The sequence below is a fragment of the Pteropus alecto genome, unplaced genomic scaffold (genome assembly GCF_000325575.1).
Source record: "Pteropus alecto unplaced genomic scaffold, ASM32557v1 scaffold109, whole genome shotgun sequence".
NCBI classification, from domain to species: Eukaryota; Metazoa; Chordata; class Mammalia; order Chiroptera; family Pteropodidae; genus Pteropus; species Pteropus alecto.
In genome coordinates this window covers 1860260-1884333 of record NW_006494608.1, presented here as the reverse complement: position 1 = coordinate 1884333, position 24074 = coordinate 1860260, and the positions used below count along the sequence as shown (strand labels likewise).

General features: G+C 37.8%; 1 pseudogene; it reads right to left on the bottom strand.

Annotated features, from left to right (window-relative positions):
* Positions 1-14900: 14900 nt before the first annotated feature.
* On the bottom strand, positions 14901-15589 carry LOC112473546 (annotated as a pseudogene).
* Positions 15590-24074: the final 8485 nt, after the last annotated feature.

Sequence of the window (24074 nt, the reverse complement as noted above, 5' to 3'; positions counted from 1 at the left end):
TACCTTAGATCTTTCCCAGGACAGGGACTTCTTGCCATTGAGTGTTATTTTGTTTTTCTTGTCTGTTCAGTTGTCTATAGAGCTTAACTATGTTGCCTTCCTCCTCATCCCCCCTGCCCCAAAACTACAGCAAGATGAGATTACAGCTTGAAATTTGTAATTCCATTATCTGTCAGCCTATGAACAATAAAAAAGTGCCACTAGTGTATCCAGAAAGTCATTTTGACAAGCCATAGGTGACAAGAATTACATTTCTTTACCAGGACATCTTGATGTGGCATTATCATAAATATTCAGGTTCTGTAGACTTTTTTTTAAAAAAAGGTATCTCTTTTCTTTTTCTCTTCTTTCTTTTCTTTTTCTTTCTTTCTTTTTTTTTTTTTTTGTAGAACATTAACTTCAAGGTCAGATTCATGATGACTCAAAAATAAGAACTAGGAATTCTTATATATATTAAAAGGAGCAGCTGAAGAATAAGCTGAAGGAGAATGAGAAAGTAGAAACTGAAAGTGAAGTAGGGGTCAGAGTGTGAGTTTAGAAACAATATGGTGGGATGTATTACTCTTAGACCCAAACAAATGGGCCTCTGCTCTGGTTTCACGCTTTCAAGGGGGCCCTGGCTGTGGCTCTCCTCCACCTGTGCCTTTGCCATGGGTTGGGAAATCTAGGAGGCCATAGGATGTGCCCACTTGGAGCCATGCCACTTATGTCTAGAACATCTGCTAAGTACCAGGAACACTGGGCTTCCTTGCCCAAACACTAAGGCTTACGTGAGTTTCTTCCCCAAGCTTGTTCTTTTGATGGCAGTTGTGCCAATTGTGTGTCCAAAAGGTGGCCAAGAAGTGGCTGTTTGGCAGGGGTGGGGGCAGATAGAGATTAGCAGAGTAAGCTGGGTTGCCTATATGAATACTGAAAAGGGCATTTATGATCTGGGCAGAACCAGGGGAAGAAAGAAAGAGAGGAGTAAGCTGTGAGCTAGGGACTTCCATCTGTATTGTTGCCTTAAGTGTACAAATGTTAGAGGTAGGCTTGTGCAAAAGTCTAGTCTTATAACTTTTCAAGCAAAAACATTGAATTTGCAAATAGTTTCAATATAGTTGAGCTGGCTTGCCCTTGCCCTAGATTCAGCTGAACTGTTTTTACCTCTATCTGCTATGTTACCAACGGGGCAAGCAGTTCATCGTAAAAGCACCAGGACCTCCTAGTCCATAGTATGGCCCTTGAGATACAGGAGTTACTTAAAAAAAGAGAAGACTGTCTGGCTTAGAATTTAGGAGAATCCTGTGATGTACATACACAATGAGAGTATGGAGGCAATGTTCCTTCTGAGCCTGATGAAGAGAAGGAAAGTGTAACAGAGGCTTTTTGAATCAAATGCAGTCCTGTCCTGAGACCTGGGAAACCTGAGCCCTTTGCCCAGCCCTGCGCCTCAGGGGTCTCTAGTCTTTGGAGTACCTTTCTTGAACTTTCCTCATATCTCCTATTATGATAGAGACTGGCAGGAGTAGCAGCGACATCCAGGTAGGACTTATTGGCCTACCAGAACTCATATGGGCCTTGGCGGCTATTTCTTTCCTTTTGGGCATTCTCTCATCCTCTACCACTCACGTGGGTTTGATTAAATGCCCCAGAAATCTAAGACTCATGCCTGTGCTGTTGTCCTGGAACCAGGGGCCCAGTTCCAGAGGGAAACCTGAAGAGAGGATAGCTCTTACTGATCAATTGGCATGTCTTTCATGGGATCATGAGAAACTGGGCCAACAGATGCACTGATACATAGATTTTGGTGACTCAAATTATTTATATAGACAGAAGCTCTGCAAAAAAAATATTTGCTGGGTCCCCACATATCCTAGGAGCAGTCCTGGTTAAGTGCTTGTGCAAATATTAATCTTTTCCCTCAATTTTCCTCCAAATTCTTCTGTCTCTTAAATCCTGTAGCAAGGATCCAAATTCTATAAAGAGAAAAAATAGAAGCAGAGGGGGAAGTCCCGAGTATTTAATTCCCCTGTCTTCTTTATATAGATGGCATAGCTTTCTGACTTCTCAGCTGCATGGAGCCTTGCCTTCAATTTTCACATGGGCCGGTGGCCTGGTTGAATCCTGCAGACATAAATGGAGGATGCCTCAACAGTGTTGCAAGATAATTGGTAGAGATTTTAAGGATGGTAATGTCAGATGCCTGGCAGTGTCTAGCGGAAGAGATGACTTGCAAAGGTTTTTTGTCAACAAAATGGAGTTCCCAGAACATTCTGGTAGGTCCAAAATGAACCCTTTCACCACCAAAAACACATGTTGTGTCTGCCCTAAGAAAGGATGTATAGAGGAGAGAAGGTGAACACCTATCTGAGGTACTGCAGCTGCTGCTAATCATGTTGAGATAGCAAGTTACATTTACTGGGCACCATCTGATTTGTTATCTGGTTCAATCCTAATGACAAAGCTTGAGGTGGGTGCTGCTATTATTTCCATTTCTTAGACAAGGAAATAAAGGCCAGCATAGTGAAACAATTTGTCCAAGATCACATAGCTAGTTAGTGGTGCAGGCAGGATTCTGGACCTGAGTCTCCCCTACTGCTTCAGGCCTGTTTGTGACCCGAGGGACTCCTTGTTGTGTTAGGGTGAGGAAGATCTATCTTGCAAGAGACAAGCCGGGGCCTTGCGGGCCTCACTAGGGCTTAGAAGTGAGCTCTTAGATGGGTTCCTTTAGTTGTTTTTAAAAGCTTTGAAGTACTTTCAGTGACCAATTCCTCATTTCAAGTCAGCAGCTTTGGAGCACCACACACTTTAGCTGCTCTTAAAAGGTAACTGAAAAGTGGGTGTGAGGTATTGACAATCAAAAAAAAAAAAATTGTGTTATGGTTCTTTTAACTCAAGCACTTCAAAATCCTTCTAAAACACCTCTTAGGAAATGCTGTTATCACACTTTGCGAAGTAACAACTGACTGCACTCATTCAGGAGACCAAAGGCAGGTCAAGTTTGCTTTGGAGTAATGAAGCCGGGCTTAGGCCCCTCTCACAGCTCAGACCCCAACCAGTCCTCCATCAATCACATCTCAATTGGACACTCTGGCCTTAGGTAGTTTGGAATCTATGTTGTCAGCACATTTCTTTAAAAAATTTTTTGTTTATATGTTGTTTATTTAAGGATTTATTTTTTAAACAGAGATTTATGGAGGCTTTGAAGAATACCCAGAATATGACTGGTTCACATAGGAGCATAAGAAAGAAGTGAAACAAAGGTAGGGAACAAAGCGGAGTCTGTAGAGAGGAAAAAACAAACACCGGATGAAGTTGGCCCCTGTCCTTTTTCATTTCTCTAACTTCCTTCAGGAAGCACTGTGCTCAATAGGAGCCTTACATTTAGGACACCATGCCCTAACACACACAATTCTTAAATCCATACGCAGAGCCAGGTAGATCTGGTTCACATCGGTTCTGAGCTGACCGTATGCTCTTGGACAAGTGAGTTAACGTTTCTGAGCCTTGGCTTCCTTATCTTTAAAAGAGGATGTGACGCAGAGGCCCCAGGCCTGGAACTGGCACCTGGCTTTGGTATTCTGGAAGAACCACCAGGACCAGAGGGGTGAGAAATGCCATTTATTACTCACAAGGCAGGGAAGCTTCAGCAGCTGCTAGTTGAAGCTGCAGGAATAAAGCTGCTGACAAAGAGCAAGCAGAGGTTTTTATGCCCATAAGCAGGGGAAGGGCTTATCTCATTGGGGATCCACTGCCTTTTCAGACCGATAGGAGCAAGATGTTCTGCTTGCTTACAGGAGCAGATAATGTCCATGGGAACAACAGAAAACATACTTGGGAGTAGGCCTGCTGAAAGCTCTTTGTGTACTGCCTTCCTTGGCTGCTGATAGGGCAGCTACCAGAATTCTGACTATGTGGAAGCGCTATGTTCTGACTTAACCTCTACAGGGGATCATAAAATCCATCTCCATATACTGTTTGAGGAATAAATGAGAAGACAAATGTAGAACACTTAGTGCAGTGGACTGAATGCTGTGTCTCTGGACAATTCATATGTTGAAACCCTAACTCCCAAGGTGGTAGCATTAGGAAGTAGGGCCTTTGGGAGGTGACTAGGTCATAAGGGCAGAGCCTTCATGAATGGGATTAGTGCCCTCATAAAAGAGGCCTCAGAGAGAGCTCTCTTGCCCCTTCCCAGCCTCCATAACTGTGAGAAATAAATTCCTGCTTTTAATTCTTTTATAAAAACCCAAATGGATTAAAACCCTTAGCATAACTTTTGTACCCTGAAGGCTCTTCGTGAGGGTTATATATTTCTCTCTCCCTTCTATTTTCCTCCTTCATTCTTTCCTCAAGTTTTCTTTTGAAAAGTGACATAATCAATTCGATTTTTCTCTTAGAATTGGTCAAATCTCAAACTACTTTCTTAGGAAAGTACACTGGACAAAATATTTTTCTGGAGGGAGTGGTGTTGGTATTTAAAGGCACTGGGTGCATTTCCTAAGGAAAATAAGGCCCTAGGTAGTCAACTTTAGAGCAAAGGGCAGAGCCATAGATGCTTAAGGGGTGGGTTGGGGGGAGGGGTGTGTGTGTGAGTGCATGCGTGTGTGTGTGTGTGTGTGTGTGTATGTTCGTGCATGTGTGTCTGTGTAGGATCAGAGGGAGACATCTGCCTATAGTGAAAGACTTGCTGTTCACTCTGGAGGTTAAGAAACTAATGAAGAGAGACCTTTTCAGACTTTTAGTGTTCATTGAAGATTGGAAGCTTTTTTCCCTCTTTCAGAAATCCCTTGCAGGAAATATGAGAGAAAACGTGTAAAATCTTCTTTGAGCAAGGCCCTCTTTTTTCTGGTGTGAAGGGGCTCTTGGGAGTCCCAGCAAGAACTCAAGGACTTTCATTCTCTTCTCTGCCTCTCCTTCGTCCTTTCTTCTTTATTTATTTCAGTTCCTTGATCTTGGTATTCGCTTTCTTCAGCCTCCCCTGCCCTATCCTGGTTCCCTCCCTGCAATTCCCTTCTTTAGTTTCTTTTTCCTTTCACCATCCTTCTCATTTCTCTCCTTCCCTCTCATTTTTCTTCTTTATGCTTGCTAGAGTGCATCTCTATTTCTCTTTTACTCATATTTCTGTTCAACATCCCTGTAAGCTCTGAAAAATATCTGATTCTTGGTCTTTTTCCAGAAACCATTATTTATTTAATGTTTTCCATGGTTTAATGAAGCTCCTATTTTTCTGTGGAATATTCCTACAGACAGAATTTCAGAGCCTATTGTTTAGAAGCACTATCATTTTCCTTTTTATTTTATTACCAAACAATTGACAGCTTCTTTCATGTTAGCAAAGCTGGGAAAAAATACCATCACACGGCAACCCCACACTAAACTCAGAACTTCCTACCTTTGTACCTCAGTGGCCACAGAATAAGACTGGCTTTAAAACTTAAATATTTACCTGTGGTAAATATTTTTACTTTTATTAATCATAGACTTTGTATAAACAGATGTGTCCATTTTAATAAATATTAAAAGGAATTAGAGTCCAAGTGGTTCCCAGTACTAAGGATGAACACATAATACTTTTAAAATTGTTTTAAAAGTATTTTAAATACAAAGCACCTGTGTCTTTGAATTATCGATGCCGTGATAGTTCCCGTCAGTGAGCGAAAGCCCTGACCAGAGGCAGCAGCACTGGCAGCGACTGGGAAACTCACTGTCTTGATTCAGCAACCCAAACCTTCTTGGGCAAGAGAGCAGAGTCGTGCTGCCTTCACTGCAGGTCTTTCCTAGGAGAGGCAGCTGCTAGAGGGTTATTCTGTTTCTTTTGACAGAAGTGTATTCATGTCGAGCTTCGCTGTTAACTAGCAGTGACACTGGGCAAGTAACTTAACCTGTCTCAACACCAGTTTTCTCTTCTGTAAAACACAAAACGAATATTTAGGAAAAGTTGTGAAGAATAACTGAGACAACATACTTAAGTATTCAGCTCAGTGCTGAAAAATGTTTAATAAATAGTAACTATGCCAACAGTGGAATATATTCAAAGCCACAGCCTACATTCAGCCCTGGGCTATGGTAATATGAGTTAAAGCAAGTGTCCCTAAGATTGTACTCTTTCATCTTTCTTTAGAAATAAGCAAACTGTCTCTGAGGTTTGTACCTGGTGCCTGAAGAGACCCTAGTGGCCCTGAAGGTAGCTATATAAACATCTCAGTAGTGGAGAATGGACACTGCTGCCAGAGTAGTAGGTGATAGACTTTTAAATTGCTTGTATTTTGTTTTTCAAATTGTTCTTGCTTTGGCCCAAACCCTCATCTCATGCTTGAGTATTGTGAAAGCCTTTCTCTACCTTGTTCTACATTTAATCCATAAAAAACCTAGAAATAATTTCAATTGCTTTTTATTACAGAAGCAAAGCGAGTCATTGTAGTAAAGTTGGAAAATAATCTCTCTATCTAGAGATACCAATATCTGATTATTTTCTACGTATGCACAGATATATTTTAAACAAAAAAGAAATCATAGTGTGCATAATGTTTTGCTACTTGCTTATCCATTTAAGAATATGTCTTTTGCTGTGTAACAAATTACTCCCAAATTTAGCAGCTTAGAGCAACAGACAGTTGTCATCTCACATGGTCTGAGGGTCAGGAGCCCCTAGGAATGGCTTAGCTGATGGTTCTGGTTCAGGGTCTCTCATGAGACTACAGTCACGCTGACAGCCAGGGCTGTAGTTGTCTGGGATGGACAGATCTGCTCTCAAGATGGCTCATTCACATGGCTGTTAACTGAAGGCCTCAGTTTCTCACCAAGTGAACTTCTTTTTTTTTTTTTTTTTTTTTTAACATGGTAGCTGGCTTTCTCCAGAGTGAGTGTTCCAGGAGAAAGGAGGAATAAGGCAGAAGCCATATGAGATATGATTTTGAGATATGATTCACTTAACATAAAATTTACCCACTTAAAGTATACAATTCAATGTTTCATAGTACATTCATAGGATTATGCAACCATCATCACTTTCCAGTTCTACAGTTTTTTCAGTACTCCAAGCAAAAGCAGTCACTCCCTACTCCATCCTACTCCCATCTCTTGGCAACCACTATTCTACTTTCTGTCTGTATAAATTTACCTAATCAGGACATTTCATATAAATGGAATCATACAGCATGTGCTTTATGTGTTTGGCATCTTTTGTTTAGCATTAAGTTTTCAAGAATCATCCATGTTTTAGTATGTATTGGTACTTTCTTTTTATTGTTGAATAATATTTCATTGTATGCATAACATTTTCTTTATCCATTCATCAGTTGATGGATGTTATGTTGTTACTACATTTCAGCTATTTCTATGAACATTCGTATACAAGTTTTTGTGTGGATATTTGTTTTCATTTCCCTTGGGCATATATCTAGGAGCAGAATTGCTGAGTCTTATAATGACCATGTTTTACATTTTGAGAAACTGATTGTTTCCCATTTTCCATTCCTGTCAGCAGTGTATGAGGGTTCCAATATTTCCAAATTCTCAACAATACTTGTTAAATGTCTTTCTATATATAGCTATCCTAGTGGATGTAAAGCAGTATCTTATTGTGGTTTTGATTTGCATTTCTCTAATGACTAATGATGCTGAACTTTTAATGTGCTTATTGGCTTTTTGTATATCTTCTTTTGAGAAATGTTTATTCAAATTCTTTGCCCATTTACAAAATTGGCTTGTCTTTATATTATTGAGTTGTATGAGTTCTTCCTATCAGATATGTGATTTACAAATATTTTGTCTCATTCTGTGTTGTCTTTTCACATACTTGATGGTGTTGTTTGCAGCAAGAAAGTTTTGAACTTAGATGTAGTGCAGGCCACACTGTATTCCAGGAGGCTGTATATCACTTTTCTGACAATCTATTTGTTAGAATGAGTATTTAAGTCCGGCCTACACTCAAGGGGATAGTGGACATCAAGTTCTATCTTTTGAAAGGAGGCAAATTAAATTATAGGCATATTTAAAAACTACCACATATGTTTGTATTAATTTAAAATGTCCTATTTAGTGGCAGCGAGCTTATGGAGGCAGCATGCACCCACAGCAGCAAGAGTGGGGCTGCCAAGCTCCTTCCCGGAAAACCACACTCAGCATCTCAGTACCAAGCCGCCATAGCTTGGAAGTGTCTGTGAGCATCCATGCTTTATCTCGGTTTGTTTTGTGTATTTCTCCTTTTACTATATGTTAGTGTTATTTTAGGTTTTATGTGTTATTTGATATGATTTAGTAAGTTATTTTGGGGATCCTGGAATGTTAAAAAATTTATGGTAATTGCTTCTTTGCTTTACACCATTTCAGCTTACAAAAGGTTTCATAGGAACACTCTACTTTCAGATGAGGGGGAGAACTTCATTTTTCAAGTAACTATTATTTGTACCTCACAAAAGGCAATTCATTGATAATCCAAAAAACTACTAAATCTTTGTAATTAAAAATTCTTTTAAATTCCTCTCTTTTGAATTTTTTCAATAACAACCATGACAATAAGAACAATTACGGTTGCTCTAGCTTTTGCTATGTCCCATGGCCTGTGAGTCATTGAATAAATGGCAATGATAATTTTGTTCTTTAATGTGAATGTTACCTACATATGTGAACTTGTCACTGTGTTAATCAGACTTTTTGGTAGTTAAGACTTTTAAAAAGAAATTTATAAAGATCTTTTTCATTTTACTGTTTAAAAGAGTAATTAGAGCAGTTAACACCAGGTGGCGATAAAGGACTGAGCTTGGAAAAAGACTTGATGCTCTTACCTTGCAGACTGGGACAAGCACGATGCTCTTTAATGGATGAGTTAAAGCAATGGTCACCAATCTTTTGGCACCAGGGACCAGTGCTCCTATGAGAATCTAATGCTTGATGATCTGAGGTGTAGCTGAGGCGGTGATGTTAGCGCTGGGGAGCGGCTGCAAATACAGATGAAGCTCGCTTGCTGGCTACTCACCTCCTGCTGTGCAGTCCGGTTCCTAACAGGCCACAGACCGGTACCTGTCTGTGGCTAACGGTTTGGGAACCCCTGGGTTAAAGGAAAAAAAGGCAGGCATTGCTCTTGCTGTGCCCTGTTATCAGCCAATGCTAAGGATCGCCCCTGTCAAATTGTCTAGGGCCCTTCCCTAGAGAATTGACACTCCCTAAAGGTATGGTTCACAGAGTATTTTTACTGAGGTCTCAAGTGGCAAAAAATAGTCACAGTTTTTCTAAAGGAAAATGAAAACAAATCACACCTAAAATTGCTTTTTGGAGTGGATTCAGTCCTGCTCTCACCATTGTAGGTACCAAGGAATGTAGATTGGACAAAAGTAGCAAGAGAAAAAAATAATACCCCTGAAATTCCTTCCCCCAGGAGTAGACTCTGCAAAAGCAGCTTTCATCACTCCATGCCCACACACTGTTGGATGACTGGAACCAGAATTCCCACCAGCTTGGGTTTATTATTTAATGCAATCCCCTTTTCTTAGAGGCTTCCAATGTGCTCCTAAGTGTTTTTCTCTAAGGCTGTTATGAGAAAAATAAAATCTCAAAATGGAGACCATAGATTTAAAAACAAAAATAAACTACTTCCACTGGGTTTCCAAGAAGACAGAAAGGAGATGAGGAGGAGGTAAAGTTAAAAGCTGCATGATAAGTAAATATAAACATCAGGACCCTGAAAAATGGAGACTACCAAGTTAAAGAATGACAAATGTTCCTGGAAAGAGTCAGGTACACAGAGGGCACGTCCTCGGGCAGAAAAACTGCTACATTGAGTGATTCTGGGGGTGTGATGGGGGAAGGAAGGATGTTTTGAAAAGTGTCTGAAATTTCCACTATCTGTTCTTCCTTTTCTGAAGTCAAGTCTACTAAAAGAGCAGGCTAAGAGTTAAGCATCTTGCTGATTGTCTGATATACACGAATCTCTTGTGTAGTGGTTATAGGTACTCCTTTAGAGGAACAATGCACATCACTGAGGAACATTTTTGATACAAATTTGGAACGAAGTAATTAATTTATCCTGTGCCAGTAATTCACCATCTTGTCTAACCTGGTCTGACCTGGCACCCACATGGAGTGCGTTGTCACTGTCATTCCCTGCTCACATTATTCTCCTGCCATCAGAGGGAGGCTGAGCATGCAAATTCCTGAGTGGGGTGAACCTCAAACACCGTGGCACCAGGAACTGCTGATTTAGAGCGAAATGATTTAGTACTCTCTCTCCACTCCATTCTCTCCTTGTTTCAAGATCCTCAGTGAGACAAGGTTAAGGAGAAGATGGTGGGGAAGGTTAACTGTCTTTAGCTTAGCTCTAATCATTTTACGTAGCATAACCTGGAGGGCAGGTCATTCCTTGCTGAATAGGCTACAATTTTTTCTCCGAAGTTTCCTATGTTTCCTCCATTAATTTCAACATTCTCTTTCGGAACCATTATTTTGATATTTTGTTGCTAATTGAAACTCATTCAGCCTCTGAAAGCAGTAGGAACAGAGAAGGGATATTATTAGTTTTTCTAAGAGTTGATTCTAAGGTTAGAAGTATGGTTAAGATAATCGTCTTTTTCCACAGATAGCCAATGACCCTATATTACTCCGTACTTCTATATCTCATTTAAGGCTTCAAAAGGATTCTAGAAACATGTGTCTATACAGGCTAAAGTATAAGATAGATTTAAGATGGGAAAATCATATAGACAGTATTTGGAAACCAAAGTATGAGTCTTGGCATTCAATGGTTTACTGTGGTGCAAACCTGTTGAGTTCAAATTTTCATCAACAAAATGAGTGTAATCCAAGGGAGGTGTCCCCATTACCCTAGTTAATATTATTTCCCTGTCCTCAAATCCAGGATTTCCAATTATGACAGGGGGACTTTTTACTCACAATTTGGGTCTGGTGTTGTCAAGTTATTCTGTTCCTCATTTCTCCAACAAGAGTGCCAGGGCTCTTCAGGCCCTACAGAGACCTCATGGGTCTCCTCTCATGGTAAATTTAAAGGACAAACTAATTCACAGAACTAGAGGAATCCTTTCCTAACTGCCCTGACAATAGGCAAAGCCACTTCTCTCTCTGTGGTACTTGAGGTTGTCGTTTTTAGCAGTTAGTCCTTTCATGCCTTTGCAGTGATTTCTATTGATGCAACTTACTATCTGGTGATTATAAGTAGACACCATTCCACCAGGCAGCAGGGCAGAAAAAGCACAATATGTGTTATCCTGAGTAGTTACGATCAGCCATTTTCTCTAAGTGCAGGCAGCTAAATAACAAAGGTGTGGGTGTAGGCAAACACCACCCTGTTAGCCAAGAAAGACGATGTGATTTCACATTTGGGTGGCGTCTGGGCAAAGACAGTGTTGAGAACAATGTACTTTATTCTCAATTCAAAGGCAAATTGTGACCATAAACTCTGACAAATGCCTTTGGGCTTTTAGGGACTCCTCCCTGAGTAGTTTTGGTAAAGATGTGGGACCCACTGTATGAATTAGTGTTGTACTACAAAACCACTCTGTCTGGGAGGAGAGTTGAGGCTGGAAATCAGGCAGGGACATAAGGAGGATCCCCAGGAATGCTAGCGTCCTTTCTATCCACTCAGAGTCCAACAGAGCAGAAGCCCCTGCTGTCCTCAGTGGACAGTACCAGACAGTATTTAGGATTAGAGGGTACTCAGAAAACATTTAAGACATTAATTAAAATTTAAAGTGGCACTTTGTATACATCATCTGGGTTTGTTGAAAATAGTAAGGTCTTAAAGAAGCCAAAAACATACAGTGAAGAAAGGAAAGCCTCTTCAATAAAAGGTGCTGGGAAAACCGGAAAGCTACCTGCAAAAGAATGAAACTAGACTGTTGTCTATCAGCACATACCAAAATGAACTCAAAATGGATTAAGGACTTGAATATAAGACCCGAAACAATAAAACGCATAGAAAAAAAACATAGGAACTAAATTCAAGGACTTTGGACTTAACGAGGATTTTATGAATTTGACCTCAAAAGCAAGGGAAGTAAAAGCTAAAATAAATGAATGGGACTACATCAAACTAAAAAGCTTCTTCTCAGCAAAAGAAAGTGTCAACAAGGTAAAGAGACAACCACCAGAATGGGAAAATATATTTGCAAGCAACACCTCCGAAAAGAGCCTAATATCCAAAATATACAAAGAACTCATACAACTCAATAACAACAAAAAACAAATGATCCAATCACAAAATGGGCAGAGGACCTCAACAGAAACTTCTCCCTAGAGGACATACAAATGGCCTACAAACATGAAAAGATGCTCAACATCGCTAGCTAGGGAAATGTAAATCAAAACCACAATGAGATACCATTTCACACCTGTTCGAATAGCTATAATCAACAGGACAAGTAATAACAAATGATGGAGAGGATGCGGAGAAAAAGGAACCCTTATACACTGCTGGTGGGACTGCAAATTGGTACAGCCACTATGGAAAACAGTATGGAGGTTTCCCTCTACTGGGTATTTACCCCCAAAGACTTCAAAACCCGTACCTGAAAAGATATTTGCATACTGATGTTCATGAATATTACTCAGCCATAAGAAGAGATAAAATACACCATTTGTGACAACATGGATGGACTTTGAGATAATCATGCTAAGCGAAATAAGCTAGACAGAAAAAGTTGAAAATCACGATATCATTTACATGTGGGATATAAACCTAAAAGCAACAAATGAGCAGAACAAACAAACAAAGACTCATGGACATGGACTATAGACTAGTGGTTACTAGTGGGGTAGGGGAGGAGGGGGGAGGTAGATAGGGTTAAGGGGGTCAAATATAGGGTTTAGGGGGAGAGTGAAGTGGGTAAATGGGATCAAATATATGGTAGCTGAAGAAAATTGGATTTTGGGTCGTAAATACACAATAGAATATATAGATGTCAAATGATAATGTACACCTGAAAATTATATAATTGTATTAACCAATGTTACCCCAATAAACTTAATTAAAAATTAAAAAAGAAACAAAACAGTAAGGTCTTAAACATAATGTGCTATTAAAAAATCTCCACTTTCAAGCTACTCTGTGTGTGTATGTGTGTGTGCACGTATGTGTATGTGTGTGCATGCACATGCTTAATGCTCACTTATTGTCAAGCTGTTTGTATTTTAATGAATGCATTTGTAATGGCAGGGGGTATATTACAGATGCACTTTTCCTTCAGTCCCTAGAAGCTTTTAAGGAGTCAGAAAGTTTGAACTAATAGAGATAATGTTTTATGTAGTCCCTTAGTGCATCTGTTGAACATGTAGTCAAAGGAGTTCATTGAAATAAATGCTGCGGTTGAATTTTTAACAGTGGTTGCATAAATATGCAGCCATCTATAACCTTTATGCCCATGGGAGACAGAAAAGTGATCTGTATAATTAACCCCTTGATTGATCTGGTCTTTCAGCTGTCAGGGTGGATTGTCTGATTTTCTGTGTACCATAGAGTAGGACATACCCATGAAGCTCAGAGTAGCTGAATATTTTTTTTCTATTTTTTTTTTTAGCTGAATATTTGTGCAGGGAAAAGTTTCTTTTGAAGGACTAGGAAAGTATTCATTCAATGAAATTATTAAGTTATTTCATCTCCTTAAATTTCTCAATTTATGCTGAAGAATTGAGAGGCATTGGGAAATTATTCAGGATCTCAGATTGCTCTGACTCAACAGGTGTGGCAGGTAGAATTCTGAGATGGCCCCAAGATTTCCACCCTGTGTAATACCCTCCTGGAGTGTGGGCCTGTGAATCTGGTGGGATGTCACTCCCTTGATTAGGTTATGTCATATGGCAAAGGTGATGGGGTAATCATCAATATGTTACAATTTATTACATTATCTATGGCTTTTCTTAGCAGACCGGAGAGATTCAAAGCAAGAGAGATATCCTGCCGGCCTTGAAGAAGCAAACTGTGTGTGGTGAAGGCCACATGATATCCTTTAGGAGCTAGAATGGCCCCTGGTTGAAAGCTAGCAAGAAAGCAAGAAATTCGGTCCTATATCTGCAAGGAACCGAATTCTCCCAACAACCAGTGAACTTGAAAGAGGACTCCAAGCTTCAGGTGAGGTGATGTCTCTGCGCAACCCTTGATTTCGGCCCCATAAGACCCTGAGCAAGCGAAACTCTCTCTAACTCCTGAGCCATGGAAACTGTGAAAATAATACATGTATATTGCTTTAAGCTGCTGAATTTGTGGTAATTTGTTATATAGAGATGGAAAACTAAAACAATAGTCTGGGGTTAGTTGGCTGAGAATTTGCATTTGTAATAAGTTCTCAAGTAATGCTAAGGCTGCTGGTTTAGGATCATTTTGTAAACCACTGTTATAGTTCAACTTCCCCTGGCAGTTGATTTTATCAGTGATGTCACACATGGACACTCACTGTATGCTTCTGGAATATAACGAATGTTAATCAGAAATAATTTAGCTGTATTTTAAGTCACGAATAAATATAAGTAGCATGGTTTAAGACTTTAAAAATAATTTAACTATGGCCAACAATAGAAAATACAAAGTACAACATTAGAAAAGCAATTAGAAATAGGACCTAGGTAATTAGAGTAGAAAAAATAATGTAAAGTGGAGTGTGAAGTTGGTATGCAAAATGCACACACCACTATTAGTTCATGCCTATGTGGCAAGAGAGACTTAACTACTAATGCTTGTTTCTCTTTTTGAGAATGAAACCCCACCTATACTGCTTATGAATAAATTTCATGTTTGAACTATATCTCAATTAAAAATTAAGTGAAGATTTATAACATCACATAAGCTTTCCAGTGTTCACCATAGAGGATATAAAAGAGGGAACACCCTTTTTATTATTTATTATTATTATTATTTCATGCTATATTATCTTTAAGTACAAAGACTCTTTCAAACATGTCACCTAGAGATTATTCTACCCACTGGTCTGTTTGGCCGCCAGTCTCCTGTCTCTTCAGAAATGGTGAGGTGAATATCCTTTCCACTAGGGAAGAGAAATCTATGGTTTGTTGCCTTTGTTAATAAGAGAAATGTTGGAAAGCAAGGTGGCAAAGCTGTTGCCATTGGCATCCTTCACGTGAACTACATGTAAAGAATGAGGGTATCTCTCTTTGCTGGTGGTCACACCAGTTCCTCCTAGGTTAGCACCTCAGGTCATAATATGCATAATATTCAGGTGCGAGCATCGTGAGTCACTAGATGATGGTTTTCTTTTGTGCCTGCACAGATCTTTCTCACTTTGCAAGACTTGGCCTACTTGGGTATAATACGATGAGCAGCAAAGTGACCCTTGGTGTCATGTATTAGATGGAAATTCTCTTTGATCTTTCCAATGCTGTTGACATTCATAAAACCAGCAGGATAGGTTACATCAGTTTAGACCTTGCCATCAATTTTAATCAAGCTCTGCATGCAGATCTTCTTTACTTCATCTCCTGTTAGGGCGTATTTCAGTCTATTCCTTAGGAAAATAATGAGGAGACATTCTCTTAGTTTGTGGGGAACAGTAGATGGATGAGGAGCAAACACACTGGTCAGTTTATCCATCACCCAATACTTTGGAGCTGCTACATGCTTTAGATGTTTCTTGGGACCATGAGCCATGGCTGTGCTAGGTATGGAAAGAGCTGGAGCACCTTTTTAAAATTTTCCAAAACATTGGTACATTCTCTGGCATTTTTGAATATGTATGGGTAATGGGATTGCCTCCTTAGTTGGTAGAAAAATGGATTCTGAGTCTCTAGCTCTGTATGTCAACTCTCTTCCAGTACTTTCCAACCCTTTCTGTGACCAAATTATTGGCCCCCCTTATCCCTCTTCTTGTCTTCACTTGTTTTTGTTGAGTAATTTTTGAAGTTAAGAACATTCAGCTCCATTGAGATTTTCCTGGTAGAAAACAGCTAGAGACCTGCTTAATCCTGAGGCGTTTTACTTCTTTCCTAGTAATCTTTGTCCCCCCCCCCCGCCCCACCCCCGGTGTAATATAGGCTTACTGCTGAGACTCTATTAGCTGAACCATCTGGATTATTGTTTTATTTAATACTGTACCTATCATCCAAATTTGAAGGTTCTGCTCTCTCCAGACATTTCTATATCATAAGATGTTTCATATAGCCATGCCAACGCACTCCAAGGAAAAAATGTTAAACTTGATTTTGAACCCGTTTTGAATGTTGCTTGATATAATGGCTGCTTGGTGCAGGTCTGTTGGACCAGGAAGTAGGAGTGTGAATATAAGTGTGTGTGAGAGCATATGTGTGTGAGTGTAAGTATAAGTGTGAGTGTGATCATTAGTGAATGTGAGTATGTGTGTGATGGGCAAAGTGGGGGTAGTGAGGAACTGGAGGGTAATAGTCATCATGCGTGATGAGAGAGAGGGCCTGAAAAAGCATCATGAAGTTATTTATCCATCTGGGATATATATTGCATCTTTTATTCAGAGCGAAACCAGGTTACCTAGCTAAGATATTTTGTTAAGCCTCTTTGAAATAGTAACTTTATTTTGTAACTTTTTTTCTTTTTTGAGATATGCAGATTCTTTTCTACAACTCAGATACCAGCTAGAAGGTAAATGTCTCCAGGCCTTTAATTTGGCCATGGCACCCTATGCTGGATTCTGTTTCATTAAGAAATGAGACTATACAGAGCTTTTCCAAGCCATATGTCTTAGGCTAGTAATTGAATATGTTTTTTCTCCCATCCTGGGTAAGGCAGGAGGTAGAGAAGAAAGAGAGCTTCTTTCTATTTTAACGTTCACAGTCCTTCCCCATTAGTAAAGCTTTACAAACAGATAAAAATATTGTGCTTGGGACCACTTCTAGGGGCTGGGGAATTCTATACAAACTTGTCCAACATGCATATGATTCTTAAGTGTGTACCCTGGAAGGTTGTAAAATACTTGTGATGTTCTATTTTGTAGATTAAGAAATAGAGGGACAGAAAGGTTGTCAGCTTCTTGAGTTAGTGTTGAGGACTCTGGTCTACACTGCTAGTCTGCAGACATGCAACCACTTTAGATAAGATTATAACCCAAATAAACATACAGGACAAAAGACTTAGCCTGATATTTCTAGCTTAAGAAATCGCAAACTTGGGAAGTTGAATTAAATTTCAACTCAGGAGCAGTTATGGGCCTTTAAAAATCATGTTCTTTGACAGTGAAATTGTATAGAAAATATATTCAAATTTAAAAATACTTATTGTGTTCTAGCAAATTTATTTGTTTAGCGATGGTTATTTAAAAGCAAACAGTATTAGATTCATAGGCAGTGGTTAATAGAGATTCTGCAGAATGGAAAACTATTACTTTATTTAATTGACCTTTACTTCACTTATTTGACCATGACAATGCCTTTAGCTCTTAGCTGATTTGTACATCAAGAAGACCTGTAGATGGTCAGTGGGTGATTCAACCTTTCCTGGTTCAGGTTTATAATCTTGTGTTTTTCCTCTGGTTGGTAGTCTCTAGATTATTCTGGGGATCACAGGAATGAGGGCTAATTTACATTTTCACAAGAGCCAAAATACCTAAAACATACATTAACAGTGACAGTCATAGTTTTCTCTTTACCCTTCTAAGTTTACCATGACTTAAATTTTTAGCAATCTCTTCAGGCTCCATCAATTAAGAAGATGAGTAGACTATTCTAAAATCCTGGAAACCTGTATCTCTGCTATCAAATGCTAGTCTAAGATGCTGAATATGAACATAAGGAAGAAATTATAAAGACTATTGTATACATTAAAGAGAACGTTTTAGTTGGGGAATGAAGCAATTTCTCTAAACTATAACATAACGTATAATCTAAATATTACCTATCTATAATAGAGATGTCAAATGCTCACCCAGGTCCAGTTCTCTTCTTTCACGGCACACAGATATTTCCCTCCTTGTAGTTAGGTGGGTCCATATGACTAATTCTGGCCAATACATCATGAGAAGAAGTGACATGTGTAATTTTCCAACCAAAGCATTTAATTGCTGGTGTGAAAACTTCCAGCTCTCTTCTTTTTCGGCTATGTCTTTTGAGGCTTTATGTTCCAGACTATGCTTGGATCTTTGAATCTCCATGTGAGGGGAGAGTGGCCTTGGAGAGTCACCTGGATCCATAGCTGACTCTGTGTAAATGGCAACATACTTTTGTTTTGTGAAGCCAATGAGTTTTGTGAGTTTCTGTGACTGCAAAACCTAGCCTGCCCTGACTTACTGTGAGACTAAATGAGATAACCAGGTGAACTTATTCAAGACTTAGTCTCTCTTTTGTAAAATGTGATAAATGTTTCCTAACTCACAGGGTAGTGAGAATTAAATGGTATAGAGCATGTACAACATTTATTATAATATCTGTCCTTAAAAAGTCTTAACTATTCGGTATTAAAATATTATCTGTTGGCATATTTTGGATATAAGTCCTTTATTAGATACATGATTTGCAAATATTTTCTTTCAGTTTGTGACTTGTCTTTTCATTCTCTGAACATTGTCTTCTAAAAAGCAAAAGTTTTAAATTTCAATAAAATATGATTTAACTATTTGTTTTTTATGAATTGTGCTTTTGGCATTATAAATAAAAAAAAAAAGCTTTGCCTAATCCAAGGTCATAAAGGTTTTCTCCTATGTTTTCTTCTAGTTTTATTGTTTTAAATTTTATATTTAGGTCTGTGATCCATTTTAAGTTAATTTTTTTAATCTTGTTTCTCTTATTAAAATATAGTTGACATACAATATTATATTAGTTTCAGGTGTACAACATACTGATTCTACATTTATATACCTTATGAAGTAATCATTACATTAAGTCTAGTAACTATCATCATACAGTTATTATGATATTATTAACTATATTTCTTATGCTGTACATCATATCCCTGTGACTTACTTATTTTTTAACTAGAACTTTGTACCTCTCAATTCTCTTCATTTTTCTTTGCCTTTCCCTCTACCCTCTACCCTCCTCCCCTCTGGCAACTGTCAGCTTGTTCTCTGTATCTATGAGTCTCTTTCTGTTTTGTTTTATTTGTTTGTTTTGTTTTTTAGATTCCACATGTAAGTGAAATAATACTGTATTTGTCTTTCTCTGTCTGGCTTATTTCACTTAGCATAATACCCTTCAGGTCCATCTATATTGTCACAATGGCAAAATTTTATTCTTTTTTATGGCTGAGTAACATTCCATCACACACACACACATCTCTATTCATTCATCTATCAATGGACACCTAGGTTGCTTCTATATCTTGGCTATTGTAAATAATGTTGCACATTTTGAATAAATTGTTAAATATAATGTGAGGTATAGTTTAGGTCTCTTGTTTTCTTTTTCTTTTAGTATATGGATATCCAGTTGTTCCATAACCATTTGTTGAAAAGCTATTGTTTCTCCATCAATTACCTTTGCACATTTGTAAAAAAAATCAATTGCCCATATACGTGAGGGTCTGTTTCCTGAATCTCTGTTCTGTCCCATTGATCTATTTGTTGATCTTAATGTCAATGCCACATTGTCTTGAATACCATAACATTAGTTTGAAATCATCTAGGATTAGTCTTCTAAATTGTTTATCTCTTTCAAAGTAGTTTTGGCTTTTCTAGATGGTTCTTTACATTTTCATATGATATCAGAATCAGTTTATCTATTTCTACAAAAAAAGTCACTAGATTATAATTGAAATTGCATAGAATTATGGGTCTAGTTGGGGAGAATTGAAATCTTAACAATATTTAGTCTTCTGACCCATGAACACATTGTCACTCTCCATTTATTTATGTTTTCTTTAATTTCTCTCGGTAGTGTTTTGTAGTCTTTAATGACTTTTGTCAGATTTTCCCCTAGTTATTTCATGTCTCCTGATGTTATTATAAATACTATTTTTTGACTTTCAATTTCTGATTATTCATGGTTAGTATAAAATAAAATTGAGTTTTGTGTATTGATGTGGTGTCTTGCGAACTTGCTAAACTAATTTATTAATTCTAGTAGTTTTTTCCTGGTAGATGCCATAGGATATTCTACATACGTGATCATGCTATCTGTAAATAAAATAAATTTTACTTATTCTTTTTCAAAGAGTATGCATGTTTCCCCCTTTGACTTATTGCATTGGCCAGAACCTCCAGTACAGTGTTGAATAAAAGAGGTGAGAATAGACATTCCTATCTTCAGTGTGTCTTTCTGAATTAGGGGAAAACATTAAGTTTTTCATAATTAAGTATGGTGTTAGCTGTAGAATTTTCATAGATGTCCTTTAGCAGAACGAGGAAGTTCTTTTCTATTCCTGGTTTGTTGGATTTTTTAAAAAATCAGGAATGGGTGTTAAACTTTTTTTTTATTAAAAATTATTGGGGTGGCATTGATCAACAAAATCCAATAAGTTTCAAGTGTACAATTCAACAATATGTCATATATATTGCTTGTGAAGTTGAGCATTTTTTTCATATGTCTGTTGGCCATTTGTATATCTTCTTGGGAGAAGTGTCTGTTCAGGTCCTCTGCCCATTTTTTAATTAAATTGTTTTTTGTTGTTGTTGTTGTTGTTGTTATTGAGTTGTATGAGTTCTTTGTATATTTGGATATTAGGCCCTTATCAGAGGCATCGTTTGCAAATATATTCTTCCATTTGGATAGTTCTCTCTTTGCCCTGTTGACAGTTTCTTTTGCTTTGCTTTCCTAAATACCTTTTCTTTACTTATCGTTTTTCTTCAAGCCAATCATCAGAAATATAAAAATAGTTTCCCTTTCTAGTTTGAAGAAATAAAAGCGATATTTAGTTCTTTGTATAAATGCTTGTTTTCAGTTGCATAGACATGGTTTGGAGTCACTTATCACTGTTTATTGAGTGTTTCTTATGTGTAGACCATTGTGATATATAAAAGTAACATTATAATTATATCACCTCCCAGAATTCATAATTCTTTCTTACCCAATTCTAAATTGCTTCCTCTCCTGATTCTCTTATTTTTAAAACATTTTTTTCAATTACAGTTGACACATAATGTTATATTGGTTTCAGGTGTACAACATAGTGATTAGTCATTTATATAACTAATGAAGTGATCACCCTGATAAATCTGGTACCCATCTGACACCATACATAGTTAATATAATATTATTGACTATATTCTCTATACTATAATTTACAACCCCATAACTATTTTGTAACTATCAATTTGTACCTCTTAATCCCTTCCTCTTTTTCACCCATCCTTCCAACTCCCTCCTGTCTGGCAATCATCAAAACGTTCTCTGTATCTATGAGTTTGTTTTTGTTTTCTTCATTTGTTTATTTTGTTTTTTAGATTCCATATATAAGTAAAATTATATGGTATTTGTCTTTCTCAGTCTGACTGATTTCACTCAGCATAATGCCCTCTAGGTCCATCCATGTTGTTGCAGATGGCAAGATTTTATTCTTTTTCATGGCTGTAATATTCCATTTCATGTATGTACACTTCTTTATCCATTCATCTATTGATGGACACTTAGGTGATGGATCAGTGATGGCTGTTGTAAGTAATGCTGCAATGAACATATGGATGCATATGTCTTTTTAAATTAGCGTTTTGGGTTTCTTCAGGTAAATACCCAGAAGTAGAATTACTGGGCCCTTCTTTGTCTCTTGTTACAGCTTTTATTTTTAAAGTCTATTTTGTCTATTATGAGTATTGCTACCCCACTTTTTTTCCCATTTCCATTTGCATGAAATGTCTTTTTCTATACCTTTACTTTCAGTCTGTGTATGTCTTTCAATCTGAAGTGAATCCCTTGTAGACAGCATATGTATGGGTCTTGTTTTCTTATCCATTCAGCCATTCTATGACTTTTGATTGGAGCATTTAATTCATTTATATTTCAAGTAATTATTGATAGATATGTAGCTATTCCTATTTTATTATTCATATTTTTGATATACTTTTTTTCTCTTCTTAAAGAAGTCCCTTTAACATTTTTTGTAATACTGGTTTGGTGATGATGAACTCCTTTAGCTTTTTCTTGTCTGGGATCTTAATTTCATTAACAGAACTATTATTATTCCATTTAGTTAGAATAAAATATTAGTTATTCTGTGACTAAAACAGGGATTCTGGCAATTAAAGGTTTTGATTTAGCCTAGTCAGCAATTAGTTTTGTGATCTTAGACAAGCGATGTTACATTTTGCCTAATGGTTTAGCTGGGTTCTTTGAGAAGCAGATGCCAAGATGGAAGGAAACTGTCAGAGCTTGTAGGAGATGAGTGTTAGTCAGCTTGTGCTGCTATGACAAAATATCATAGACTGGGTGGCTTAAACAAGAAAAATTTATTTCTCACAGTTATGGAGGCTGAGAAGTCCAAGGTCAAGGTGCTGGTTTATTAGGTTCCTAGTGAGGACCTGCTTCCTAGTTTGCAGAAGACTACTTTCTTGCTGTGTCTTCACATAGTGGAGAAAGAGAGTGAGCTTTCTGGTGTTTCTCCTCATGAGAACACTTATCCTTTCAAATCACGGCTCCATCCTTATGACCTCATTTAAACTTAATCACCTCCTTATAGGCCCCATCTCTAAATACAGTTACATTAGGGGTTAGGGCTTCAACTCAAAAATTATGGGAGGATACAATTCAATTCATAGCAGAAGGGACAGAACAGAAGATGAGGAGAGCCTTCAGAGTATAATACAGTTCTGACACTTCTGAAGGAGATTGGGGAGGAAGAATAATTGGGTAGGAAGAGTATCAGACTGCAGCACAGTCTGAGAAAGGTCTGGTCAGCCTGATAGAGAGTCCTTGAGCCATAATCATCTATTAAAGAAGCTTTGTTTACAAGGAGTTGGACTGCATTAGTACCCATACTGTGCTCAGTCATTGACTTGGAGCAGTCTGTAGGAAATGTGACCTTACTGTGAACTTGGGGATAGATCCAGAAGAGCAGCATCTGGGAGCCATTAGTCAGTTTTGTTCTTTGCAACAGAAGATCCAAGAAGTCATTTGTATTGCTGCTACACTTTATTTGATAATTTGTAAAATGACAGTATTGAACTTTAAGGATCGAACAGATGGCCTACAAGTGTGTTTTATTTGGGAGTATAGTTTAACATTAAAAAATTAGTTTCCACATGTAAAAATCTTGAAATTTCACCTAAAATTTCATGTCTAGATTCTAACTATACCAGGCTACATTCCTGCATGGCTAAAATTGCCCAGGTTGTGCTTTTAGGTGGGCTGCTATTTTCTCACTATCTCTACCCAGTCTGCTTCCTTCATTTATAGGTACTAGTCAGGGCCTTATGGTGAAATGACTGGTTCTATCTCAAAGGAAGTACTTGAAAACCAATTTGATAAGGGGGAGGGATTGGAAGAGATAAAATATTATGGGATGTTATAATTGAAAAGTGAAACATAAAAAAGTGGTCAAAGGACACGAATAAAAGTTCATAAAGACATACAAAATGTGTGGCCACATTATATACCACACAATTTTATGATTAAATTTTGCACTTAATTATTTTTTAAGATAAATTTCCAAATGTTGAATTGCACATCTTTAAAAAGTGTTCATGGTTGTATCAATTTACACTCTTAATTGCTGTATATGAGGGTACTATTTCCCTGAAACCAGGCAAATCCTGAATCCTACCTTTTTTTTTTCATTTTTGCCAATTTGAGAGGGGAAAAGGATATCTTTTAATCTGCATTTATTGTACTGAAAGGTCTTCTTTCAGTTGCAGTGAGCCTTATTTGCAATATCTATTTCTTTAGCATAATGATTGCTGGTTTATTTTTTCATTAATTGGGGAAGTTTCAAATTCACAACATTGTGATGCTTTCCTGAGCTGATAGATGGTTCACTTCTGTCACTAAATATTTAGTAGTATAGCAGAGGGTGTTTAATGTTCTATGAGAATCAGAGGGCAAGACAGAATTAAAAATATAATTACTTAGTAGGGGGAAACCCTCATGTGAGAGAAAACAGGAGAGGATCTGGATAAAGATAGGAGAGCCATGAGACCACAAAGCAAGTCTGATCCTGTATGAAGAAGATAAGGAAGGAAATTTGAGTGGAAATGCCCTAGACTGTCTTGCAGTTTAAGGAAAGTTTAGCAGGGCTGTTTGAGTGT